The sequence below is a fragment of the Ixodes scapularis genome, unplaced genomic scaffold (assembly GCF_016920785.2).
Source record: "Ixodes scapularis isolate PalLabHiFi unplaced genomic scaffold, ASM1692078v2 PGA_scaffold4__175_contigs__length_147842914, whole genome shotgun sequence".
Lineage (NCBI taxonomy): Eukaryota > Metazoa > Arthropoda > Arachnida > Ixodida > Ixodidae > Ixodes > Ixodes scapularis.
The window spans coordinates 74,700,975-74,714,453 of record NW_024609879.1 but is presented as its reverse complement, the minus strand read 5'-3'; the positions used below and the strand labels follow the sequence as shown (position 1 = coordinate 74,714,453).

The window sequence follows — 13,479 nt, the reverse complement described above, 5'->3', positions numbered from 1 at the left end:
CAGCGAGGAGGAACTGCTGGATTTCATAGGCTGTTACAATTCTGTACACCCGAACATTAACTTCACTTACGCCTACTCTCAAACGGATATTAACTTTTTAGATGTAACTGTAAAAATTGAAAATGGTGAACTCTCCACAAATCTCTACCGTAAACCGACAGATCGACATTATCTTCATTACCAGAGCGACCACCCCCGCCATTGTAAAAACAGCGTCCCCTACAGCCAAGCCCACCGTTTCAAACGAATTTGCACGAAAGAGGAAGATTTTGATGCGAGCGCCCAGAACCTAAAGACAATGCTGGGGAAACAAAAATATCCATTACGTGTAATTGACGACGCAATTCAAAAAGCTAAACAATTGAACCGCGAGGACTTAATTGCGAACCGGCCCCCCAAACCCGACCTACAACGCACGAATCTATGCCTAACTTACAGCACAAACTTTCCTAATGTAAACGGTATACTGAGACGGCACTATAATATTCTAAAACAAAGCGAACGTCTTAAACGTGCGTTTCCGTCCGGCCCCGGTGTGGTCTACAGACGATCACGTAACCTAAGAGACTCAATTGTAAACTCTCAGCTGAATTCGTCATTGTCAAATGACGAATGCAAGCCGTGCAAGAAACCGGGATGTCTCGTCTGCAAACAAATGCAACATACTAGCACCGCTAGCAGCACACAATCGAAATTCTGCTTAAAAATTCGAGGGAACCTGACGTGTGACTCTTCAAATGTGGTTTATTTGCTTAAGTGCACTGTCTGCAAAATGCAATATATAGGGCAAACGAAGAGAGCATTCAGGGAACGCTTTAATAATCTCAAATCTCATTCAAAATCGCTCCCAAGCCTACCTCTTTCAAAACGCATTAGCATCCCACATCATTCGTTCGGGAAACTTTCGGTAACGATCCTTGAAACCGGATTTAAGTCAGACCGCGAACGGGAGCAGCGCGAATCGTATCTCATATACCGATTCAACACGATCGATAAAGGAATAAATGAAAATCCAGGGACACTTGCAGCGATTAAAACGTTGTCTAAGAATTAACAGGGATCACCATTCTCACCCTGACCAAGTGGCACTGTATTGGCTGGTGGAATTGGACTATTATTTTGTTTGTGTGTGTGTGTTTGTACGAAACAGCGAGCCTTCCACACGCGCTTCTGTGCACATTGCGTCCTTTTTCGTTGGTCTACCCACTCATATGCGAGATCCGCTAATATTCAATTTTCATTTCTTTTCATCGAAAGGCGAAGGAAACCTGCGCCTTCCGCGCTATGCTGTCCTGCTGCACACAATGTTACTCGGTCTTGACCCGAGGCATGCGTACTTATTTGTATTTATTTTAAGTCTTACTTTAATGTTGTATCTCTTAAATTTGTATTTTTAATTCTCTGTCCGGTACGACGACGGCTTTCCAACTATCCGGGGGTATTCGCCCCACCCTCCCCTGCGTCCCCCCTGCCCCGCGATCTGCTCCTTGCTCCCCTCTCCCCTCTCTTCCGCGGCGTGCGGCGCCCGAGAGGACGAGGGGTGACCGTCGCGGAGACGGACGCCCACATCGGCTTAGCCTTACGGACAATTAGTACCGAAGATGTCGTTCCAGAGCCAGTGCCGTCCGTTTATGACCTATTGTACCCACCGCAGTGTCGGAGATTTCATATACGCCTCCTTAGCTTTGAAACCCGCCGCCCTAACGTGGGAACGCGCTCAAATACAACTTTTTTTTATGTTTTTTTACTTTTATTTTTCGTGACGTCACGTCCTCCTCGCCCCATTCGCCCCTTACTGCTTTGCACAGTCTGAAGCCCTCACATATATGCCATCTCCTGACGAAGCCGAGCCTCTCGGCGAAACTGTCGAAATACATGCAATAAACTCCTAGCATAGCAACTCCGCAAGTACGGATCTCTGACTTATTACAATTTCCCGGTCCATTGTTCTCAAGCTAGTCTGCCTCACCTATATATATATATATATATATATATATATATATATATATATATATATATATAGTATTCCACGTAACTCGATCCAAGTTTTAAAATGATTATGGTGCGTCTTAGGGGTACGAAATCAAAGAAATAAGCATGTTCATTGTTTAGAGTAAGTCAGGCTATTCCGTGTAGTCTGCCCAATTAACTAACTAATTAAGACCACTTCATGAACTTTTCAAATATTCAATTTAGAGCAAATGATTCAGTGGCAAAGTTGTAAAGCGTCCTCAGAAACATTCAATTCAGTGGTTTATATCAAGAAACCACTAACACTTTATTTTTCAGGACTTCAAAAAAGAGCTAGCAAATTATGAAAATAATGCAAAAAAGTGAATATTTCAACAGCACCCTATCAACAGTATTCTATTCAACATACGGGTCTAGTTTATTCAAGCCACGGCTGAGAGCACTGCAATACAAGACTCTCAAAAGCAAAGTCAAATTTTTTTTTTTTTTCTATTATGCGCGATTTTTTAATGCCCAGAAAAACGAACTATGTTAGAAAAGGGTATTAACCGCCGAAATAACACGAACCGAGACACAAAGACAACGAAAAAAGCGCACTCTTAACTGAAATATATTCGATAAAGTACACGCTATTATTCCCTACGGGAACGCAAATTCATACATCAATCCCTGCCCAGCTCACGTTTTAAGTACTCATACTCGTCCGTAGGTAGGGCCAGTGACGTTTCGCTGACGCACTTGTTCCTTCTTGTCCTAATCTCAAAAGCCTCCTGTAGTTCGCGTTGCACCCTCTTTTTGAAATTTGCCAAAACTTTTGTACTGTTGAATGACGGGGTGCAAAGGCGTCTTCTGCAATGAACGGCATGGTGCCCTGACAGTGTCGTCCTGCCGGAAGCTGCGTGTTCATGGGCCCTACAATTAACGCATCTGCCTGTTTGCCCTATATAGCTTGACCCACCCGTCATCGGAATCTCATACACGACCACCGTCGTGCAATCTGTGTGCTTATTCCTATGCTTAGTGTTGCACGGGTCTGTGATCAGCTGGGGATAACTGATTCTTCGGCATAATCGCGACATCTTATTAGGCGCTAAAACACAACCGGAACAATGCAACACTGAGCCTCCTTCTTAAAATTGTGTGTGACGCCGTTCATATATGGAATAACCACCCGCCATAGAGGTATTATCTCGCAGAATGATTTCTCTGATAACTCAAACTTTGTTATCGAGCTCCCGGCCACCTTGACAAATGAGCTCATTGAAATTCAAGCCCCCCCCCCCCCCCCCGCCCCTTCCCGCCCCCACCCCCTTCGAAGGCGGTCTACCTTATGCCCCTGAATAAGTAAGGTAGCAACGTCTTCTCCCTTTTCCTCTGACGCGCATACTTTTATGTTTATGTTTTGCTTCATTACACCGGCGTGTCGACTGTAGCTCCGCCTGGTTCGGCCCAAGATAGCAGGCGGCATTTGTCAAAGGATGTCGCTATTTCTTCATATAAAAGGGCATTAGGTCTACCTGTCCCACAAAGCTATCCTGTGCGCCACGAACGGAGGACTTCTTGAGAGAAGCTTTTAAACAAGAGCACGCGAAACCTCTCTTTACGGGCTTTGAATGACAGGAGTCATAAGGAAGAATCTCCTTTTTCGACCTAGGTGCATATACTTCCAGCAAAAATGCTCCCCTAAAAAACTAAGCATGAGGTCGAGAAATTGTTTATCCTATCTTTAGGTTTCTCGTACGTGAAAAACTATCCGTAGCAATATTAATTAACTATCTAAAGCACCTCTGTCACCTCACAACCTGAGGAACCGACTGTGTATCCGAGGATGAGAAAATCATCAGCGTACTTAAATACCTTGTATCTGCCATCACTCTTCATCTATTTCTCCGAGATACCCTTTCCCCGTCAATCCACACCACAAAGGTTTTGGCAAAATACAAAAACAAAGTGTCACGCGAGCTACACGAGGCTTTTGAGATTACGTCGTCGGGAAACAAGTGCGTTAGCGAAACGTCAGTGGCCCTATCTACGAACGACTATAAGTACTTAAAACGTGAGTTTGACAGGAGTTCATTGATGACTGTGCGTTCACGTTGGGAATAATAGCGTGTACTTTTTCGAATAAACTTTAGTTGAGAGTATGCTTTTTGTCGTTTTGTATGTGTCTCAATCCGTGTTTTTTCAACGCTTTATTTTCTTTGCAGTGTACCAACTCTCCCATCTATGCACGTTATTAATCTGTTAGAAGTTGCTTGATAAAAGCCACTGAACCGGAGGTTTCTGATGGCACTCTACAACTTTATAAATGAGACTTTTGCTCTAAATTGAATATTTCAAAAGTTGATTACTTGGTCTTAATCAAATAGTTAATTCGGAAAAGTAAAAAAAAAATTCTGACTTGCTCTAACCACTAAATCAAACCTCAAACTCAACCAAACTAAACCACAAAACCAAAAAAGATATAACGCAGGGGAAGCATATACGGTGTTCTGTAGAAACGCTTCAATTGAACCCGTTCCTAGGTTTCGTTTTCTTATCGTAGCCCGTCTCTGAGCCCGCGGTTCTGAGGCCAGATTTATAAAAAACCTCTTACCTACGACAACTTAGCTATGAAGTTCGTAAAGTTACGATCATCGTAATATGAGGCGAGAACGGTATTCACAAACGCGTTCTTAAGTGAGAGGAGGAAAGTTACGACCTCTTACGGAGAAACGATGACTTCCGGTGCTGTTGCTATGGCAACGCCGTCTTCGGCAAAACGAACAACCAATTAGAGCGCTAGGCATAGTTCGGAGCACGTGGATTTTTAATAACAAACACAGGCTAACCACTCGTCGATAGACAGCTCTGTGTATGTCCTGTCCTGTCTTTGTGTAAATGTTTAATGTTCAAGCTGATCCTTATAAACACAGGCGACCTTTCCACCACCGCATGTCTGGGGTTCGTGTCCGTGCAGTGGTATATCAACGCAAACACGATTAAAACGCTTCGTCGACTGCTACAAACTCTATCGCTACGAAGTCAACTCAACTGTCATCGTTGGTAAAAGCCACGTGCCAGTCGTTTGCAAAGCGACGTAGTAGGAAACAAACCGCCGCGGCGTTTCTCGCGGCCTCGGAAATGCAGGAGTGAGCCGACGTTAAAAAAGATACGTTTGAACTACGAGAGTGTCAGCAAGAGTCACGCAAATACGTTTTCACACTCGGAGCGGACGCGTGCGTTTGATCGAAGTGCTGGGTTCAGGCTGCGTTTTGGTAAGCGCTTCGGGACCGATCTTCAACGATTGCAACTCGATACTGACGTGACACTCGGCAAAGAAAGGTTGGACCGGCATCGCGTAGCTCCCACAAGCTGATACAGCTCAACAGTTAAAATGGCATACTAATAACATAGTGTATACATCGCGACACTGTTAGCGCGAACACGGCGTCGGCGGATTTTCGCATTTTACTTCTAGATAATATGAGCGAACATGAAATTTTATTGCATACATTATAGAACTAAATGAGCTCTTTCCGTAGCAATAATAACTTGGATGACATCCCTTGGTTTCAAAGAGAAAAACTGAAAAAACCGGCGATCGCTTGTTCGCGCTAACAGTGTCGCGCTCTGTACATACCGTGTTACGAAGGTAATCGATACGGGGTTTATTTGAGCTCTATATCACACAAAACAAGGAGATAGAATCGAGAAGTCCCTTTTCGACGACAGCGTTCGTCACCGCTGCCTCGGAAAACAAGGTGATCGAGATGATAAGGGGAATCGGTTGACCTCTGAAATTTAGTTCAGCTATCAAACTATTCATACGGGGAATCCACAAGGGTGCGCGGGCATATTCCATTCAGCAAGCCAGCCGGTCGTGGGCAGACGGTCTTGGCCAAGGACCGTCTGAGCAATGCTTCGCCGGAGCGGGTCGGAGTGCCTGCTAGGCCTATATATTCTGCCGAGCTCGCTTGGTCGGTGGGATCGTTGCCTTTGTTGCCTTTTCCGGGTGTCTGTGGATTCAGCTTCATGTTCGTCGTGGTCGGTTTCAAGTACTTCTTCATTTTTTTCTTGCTGCTTGAAGTCGGGACGCGCAAGAAGAGCAGGTAGAAAAATAAATGTCCGTTGGTCGTCGCGACCGAGCAACTGAGCAACGTTGTCGGCCATGTTAATTTGATCGTAGAAAGTGCGTAAGACAGCTTCGGAGCTGTCATAAAATTCTGTCGTAACCTTCGGAAAAGTTACAAGAATTTCGTTTCGAGAATACGGGTTTTCTCTCAAATCTGTCGTGCGCATTTTTTTTTGTCGTAAGTTCACTTTGAGAATCCGGCCTCTGATCCCCAGTGGCTGAGAAGCGCAACGCACGTACGCTCTAGTTTCCCCAATTCTACGAGGGAGCCCTGGGGGTGGCTTCGCGCCACGACCACCAGGGAGCAGGACCGCGGCCGAAAAAATGCGCTTCGATAAGGAACCGAAACCTAAAACGCGTCCAAACTGGGCGCTTTTTCAGAAGGCCGCAAAATTTTGCCCTATCTTATGTCTTCATAAAAAGAGTTCATTTAGTGGTTTTCGATAACGCTGAGCAAGCTTCTGAACGAAACCATGTGTCTATTTTTCCTAATTAAAAATTTAATTAAAGGGGTCATGAAACGCTTTTCCAACTTTTTCCTGTTAAGCTTCCCTCCTCAACTCATAAATCGCGCATTCCACCAACAGTTAAAGAAGACGAAAAGAGGGAGTCCCCTCTTGCTCGCACTCTCGTTTGTGTAATCCCGGACACATCCATTCTCCCCCTAGAAGATGATTAGCCCGTCGCTCCAAATTCAGACAAAAGTTGCTTTCCCCACCCCGTTCGTTCCGAAGCTGAGAGTGCTGTTGAAGCTACGTGCTCGTTGGGCCAGCCACACTTGCCACGTGAGCGTGGCAAATGTGGCTGCAGAGAATGAAGTCAGGTGATGAAAGGGAGGCGGCTGATTGGTCCGGCAAGCGCGTAGCTTCCACCACAATGTCAGCTTAGGGGTGAAGGGAATAAGTGAGGTCCGGTTGCGTGTGACGTCAGTTTGGACCCGATGACGCGCTTTTGGGACAGCGGATGTATCACAGTGAAAAGGCAGAGAGGTTGCGAAGGGGAGGAGGTACGAAATAGTCCGCTCTGTTTTCAAGTTTTCGCACTGAAAGTCAGGCTTTTGACTTTCTACCTTTTTTCTTTTGGTCCACTGAACGATGTGCTATTAGTAAGATCCCAATAGAAATTGATTTATTCCAACCCAAAAATCGTTTCATGGGCCCTTTAACGAATTTTTGTTTAATAGCCGACTGATCGTTACGACTAGCCCATACTATTTCCCCCTCGCCGTTTAACACACCTGCACAAACCGAATGGATGTAAGTTTCACGACTTTATTTAAACAAATTTGTTAATTAAATAGAACGCCCAGTATATATGTATGAATGAAATTCGGGTTTTCTGGTGCCTCAGCAACGAAGGCCATAGTGCACCTGAATATTACAAATGGAATAGATTAGACAGATTGATAACAAAGTGAGCGATCGAAAAGCAGCGAAAAAATCTAGAAGCTTTGTATATGGCCATTATGCTTCAAGGACTCATAAACCTGTGTATATGGTATCAGAGTTTCTTCCCCAAAGCAAAATGGCCAGATGAAATAGAACATGCTTATGGTACAACAATGCAAAATGCTTGCGGCGTTCACGATCATATTTTGAGTAGACTAAGAGAATATGTGGAATAGTTCGGGGTTCAGAGCAGGAATCACACTCAAATGCCTCTTTCCCTCTTAGAAGATGTCCATGAGCGTCATGCGTATGTCCGATTCGCAATCGGCACATTATAATCTCGTAAAAGCGTTTACAATGCCTACAGCTTTTCCATACAGTTAAAGTAGCTTTGATGAAGTGAAGTTTATTGTGACTGTCAGTATCCCATTAATCTTGTCAGTTCTTTGTTATCCGCCTTCGTAATTTTGTTCTATAATCAGCAGCTGGTACCGCTAAAATGTTAACGTTGAAATCAGCCGAATCGCTCGTCCTACCTGCTTCGATATGTCGCCTAACCCTGCGGTCTTATTAAGATGTCTCTCGACAACGTATTCGATGGGCACCAAAGCTATCAGTGTTTGAAAAGTCCTACAGGTATATCCGCAACAAACGATTCATCAAAGAAGTCAGGAAGGTTGTTTATTCTGAAAGGTGCGTTCATAGTGTATATTTTGTATGATGGAGTGAACAGGATTGTTTGGCAAAGATCGAATTCGTAAAGAGTGCTGAACACTAAGAAACAACCTGCGCCTCTCAGGAGACCACTCCTTTGCTTCTGCATATAGACTAGGCACCGATGACGTACAGAATACCCCCGTTAAAAGCCGAATACCCTGGTGGTGGATGGGGTCCAACATCTTGAGAGTTGTTACATTGGCTGACCCATACACGATACAGCCATAGTTCAAAGTTGAGCGTACAACTGATCTGGCAATGCGCAAAAGACGGACCCGATCGGCACCCCAGGACTTGTGCGAAAGAACTCTCATAATATTTAGCTTTTTTTTGGCTTCTCAATCTGAGCGACTTAATGTTTGAACAAAACGTGAGCTCTTTATCAAAGTGACACCGAGAAACTAATGTTCGGCTCTAACTGGCAGCACTTCCTCTGCTAAATGCAACGAGGGGTCAGGAGACAGGCTTCTTCTCTGGGACAAACAGACAACAGTCTTTTCTTTCTTAAACTTTAATTCGTTTTAATAGGCCCACAGTCATCTGCAATTGGCGCTCACAAATGAAGGAATTGCAAGACGCAAATGAGATCTGAACGTCGTGGACGTATAACGAGTGCATAATAATTGGTGGTATCGCCTGTGACAAAGAATTGATTTTCAAAAGAAACAATGTCACACTCACGACACAGCCCTGGGGGACACCACTTTCCTGAACAAAAGAAGCAGAATGTGTAGTTCCTCAACGCGCTTGAAAGGTTCTATCTTTTAAAACGTTGGCATTGCAGTTGAACATTCTTCCCGGTATACGAACGCGCAGAAGATCCTGTAAAATACCATACCGTCAAGTGTCATCGTAAGACTTCTCGAGATAAAAAAAACACTGAAAGGTAAGTTGTCTGTTAACAAAAGCTTCTCTGATAAGAGTTTCAAAGCGGACAAGCTGACCAGCTGTAAACCTTGGAGCACGAAAACCACATTGAAAACAACTTAAGACTCTTGCTCTCCATATTAAAAATAAGCCCGTTGTTTACAAGTCTCCTAAGAGTCTTTCCCAGACAACCAGTCAACACAATAGGGTGGTAACTAGAAGTTTTATATCTGTCTTTTAATATTTTAAAAGCGGGACTATAATGGATTTTTTCCACTCATTGGGTAGCTGCCCTTCTTTACATTCGTGATCAAAAATATAAGAAAAAATCAATTGTTGCTTCAGAGAGATGGGTTAGTGAGATTTAATGGACTCTATCAGAACGTGGGGCTGAAGTCTCTGATCATGCAAGAACGTAACGTAGCTCAGGAAGTGTAAAAGTTGGTTGAACTCTTCCTTGTTGCTGGCAGCAGCAACAGGCCTAACCTTCTCTGCCGTTCCCTTCTGACTTAATATGTTAGTGTTGTAATTTCCACATCCTGATATTCTTTTGGAATGCCTGCTCGTAATGCTAGCCTGCTCTTCCAGCGAGGAGGGGGTATCGAAATTAAGGGGATTGAATACTGACGGAAGTCCCCGTCTATTTTCCTCACCAAGTCTCAGACGACCTTGACACGTGTGGAACTGTTAAAGGAGGAGCCATATCCAATTCAAGAGTTATTTTTTACCTGCTTTCGGACATAGCGTGCTTTCGCACGCATCTGCTTAAAGGCAAGACATTTCGAGGAGTGCAATATCAATGCAGAAGTCATCAGAATTATTTTTGTGTTTCCTTAGCTTCGCGGCACTCATCGTTCAACCAAGGCTTAGGATGTTTAGGAAAAAGCCTGTCGTTTGGGAAATAGTAACCCGCGCTGCCTCTATTAAGATTGTTGTGATAGGGTCGTCTACTTCACCGACAAAAAGCGTGTCAAGGATGTCATGGGAGAAAACAGCAGTATTACGAAAAAGCTCCCAATTTGCAGGTTCAAGCTCCCCCAGGGAAGGACACGACGGCAATCTGGGCAGGAGTTGCGTTCGGGCCACGTGAACTGGGAAATGATTACTGGAATATGGGTTATGAATCACACTCCACTGAAAAAAGGTAAATATTTCCGGGGAACAAATGAAAGATCGATACAGGAAAACGAGCAGTGAGGTGAGCTGAAATATGATTATAATGCAATTAAAGCCAAAGGTGTTGGTTAGTCTGTGTTAAGCACACAGAGTTCCCTTGATGAGACGAAACGTTCAATCACTTTTTCCTGACTGTCCAACCGTTGACTCTCCCAAAGTGGGTTGTGTGCATTAAAATTCCCAAGTATAAAAAAGAGTTCTGGAAATTGATCAAATTGATCTACCAACTCTTCAAGATCTCCCGCTGGTAAAGTAAATGAAGATGGCATGTACAATGAGCAAACAGTAACCAACCGATTAAGTAAAATACGTACTGCAGCAGCCTCTAGAGGAGTGGCTAGAGTTACTTCACAGGCTGCAACATAACTCCACAACAATTGTAACTCCTCCTGAAGAGCTAGAGGAGCTTAAAATATCGTTTCCAAAAAGTTGAAATGACTTAAAAAATTGGTATTCGATGGTTTTAAGTTTGTTTATTGAAAGCAGAGTGCTACTGGCTCATGTTTCTGAAACAGAAAATTTATATCTTCTAAATTAAAAAAAAAAACTCTGCCAATCCATTGCATAAGGCTCCTGGCCATAAAACAAGAAAAAAAACAAGAGGACTGTGCATTATGGTCCAGTGATCCTGGTTGTTCTCTTTTTTGGGTCACTTCTCTTGCATGGGATTTGAGGCCCACCCTTGGGAGGAGGCACCTTCCGTCTGTGACGGGGTAACCTCCATCTCCTCTACTGATGCCTTCAATCCTTTCGTACGGCTCGGTGCATGTCCACCTCTCTTTGGTGTATTCTGTGACGCACCCTGAGAGAAGGTATCTTCCGTCTGCAACGGGGTGGCTTCCTTCTCCTGTGTTGGCTCGGTGCAGCAGCTGTCTGTAGAGCTAAGAAGGAACGCCCAGGAGTTGCGGTTTAACCTGGGACCTGGAAACTTAAGTGGTTGCGCAAGCTCCGAAGACGGCATTTGCGTTCCCACAGTTGCCTTGGGCGATGCAGGTCCCCTGAGCACTCCCTCGACAAACGAGCGTCTCTGAAACCCAGAGAGCCGTCGCTTCGCTTCAGTGTAGGAAATACCCTCTTTCACTTCCAGGGTTAGAATTTATTTTTCTTTGTTGAAATGATATCAAGATCTCGAATACGCCGGGTGGTTCCGCTTACAGTTAACACACCTGGGATCTTCGTGGCAATCATCTGCAGTGTCCTCGCTGCTCCCACATTAGCACATGTCTCCCGACCACGGCGGGACCGCGAGCTGGACCCACACCGCTGGCAACGGAAACAGTGGAGATGGTTTGGCACGTAAGACCGAACCCTACAATTCAAATATCCTGCTTTCACAGAGGACGGTAGGGTATGTAGTTCGAAGGTGAGGAAGATGTGCTTTGTAGGGATTTCCTTTCCATTCCTTTCAATGGTGATACGTTTGGCAGGGACAACGGCCTGGCCATATGCATACCTTCAAAAAGTTCTTCCATGGAACATTCCATGAGGTCATCCTCCGAAATAACATCACTAACGGTGGTAGTTGACTTGTGAGCAGACACGATTACCTCTATTTCCTGGATATGGTTAAGCCAGTGCAAAGCCACTGCCTGTTTTCTTTTTCGAATACCTCTATGAGAGGTCTGAAGTAAACATCTTTTTCCAGTTAAACCTTTCCACTAAGAGACTTTTCAGCACCTTTGCAACAATGAAAGGTGATATCTTAGACAATGGCTCAGATGCGTTATCGGCATGAACTACAAAACATTTGGTGATATAGTCAGCGTTACTTCGTAAATCCAAAGGAGGAAACTTTTCTTCGTTGCGGACCCTTTTCAGGGACCGATCAGAGGTCTTGTCTTGCTTGGAACCCATATAAATGGGAAGGAAAGTTCAGTGCCTGGGTGCACCGCCCACCACGCAGCCCAACAAGGGGGTGAGTAATGTGTTATAGCAAGGAGGGCATGGTTGACCCAATTACTCTATCAGTGCTGCCCGGGTACTATAGCCGAGTGTGGTTGCTGGGACAGGTCATGTTTTCACTCAAGGTTGGTGCTTTGACCTCCTAAGAAGTTCCTAAGAAGTAAGGGGGTGTAAAATAAAAGAAAAAGCGGTGGAAGGAAATGTGAGAGGAGGAAGAAGAGGGTAGAAGAAGTGACTGCCTGAATCATCCTGGTCGGCCAAGCAAGGACACCCGTCCACGAGACAGGGGCCGAAGTGGTATATTGCCTCGGCCGGGGGGACCCAAAGAGTCCAAACATACACCGGGCTCAGCTTAATAGCAAAGGCACCCTTTTTCCCGGACACGGGTTAAGCCACGCACAGCCAGACGTGGGTGGGCGAACCCACATGGCTCGGGGCTCGTAGTGACGCCACTCACCAAGTACCTACTAAAGCTAGTGCCCCTGCGTGCGGGTAAGGTGGCCCTCATGGCTGCGGTCCTTGGTGAAGCTACTCATCAAACACCTAGCAGGTTAGGTGCAGGCACCCCCTGCGGGGCTCGGGGTACGTGGAAACTGCATTCTCCACACACTTGATTTCACAGGGGCCCCCTGCGGGGGACATATATATGTATATATATGTATATATTGATATATTCATTCCTGCCTGTGCCCATCCTCTATTAAACCGTAATGTGCTGGTTCATGACTATAGAAGCAAACATAGAACTGAAGCTGGGTAGTGTTCATTCACGGCTAATCTGAAATAAATAAATGCAGTATCTTAGCACTGTCACTGACTACTGGGGACGTGACTAACAATGCAACATGTTATGCATCATAAATACAATGTAGAACCACGTACAACCAAGTGTTTGCTTATGCGTCAAAAAAGCCCTCAGTATGGGAAAGCCCATACCCGGCTTACTGTTCGCGCCTCACCGTTCGAGGCTATACGTGACCCGGTTAAAGTCCTAAGTAACTGAGCCAGAGTGTTGCCTTCCTTTCTCTTTCGTGAAAACTCCCCATTGGAGCCTAAGGGTGTCACCTATGACCAAAAACGTAGCAAAACGCTGTGGACAAGAAGTGGTCTTTCAGGACGCAGAGTTTTGGGAAGAAAATATTTTTCGCATCGCGTTCTCAAAATGTCGATCCTACATTGAACTCACTAGCAGGAGGCATATTCACACTTTGAACGTTATTTTTTTTTCCACTTAGACGAATGCAGAATATTTCCTTTTTTTATGAGGCGAGCGGTGTCTTAAAGCGGTCAACGGCAAACGGACCTCGACTACACAGCGAATGTATGTCTGCTAAAAAAGTTAAA

General features: G+C 44.9%; 1 protein-coding gene across 1 annotated transcript in view; it reads right to left on the bottom strand.

Annotated features, from left to right (window-relative positions):
• LOC120839788 overlaps positions 1 to 13,479 on the bottom strand; it is a 48,287-nt gene that overhangs the window by 22,050 nt on the left and 12,758 nt on the right. The window lies entirely within an intron of this gene.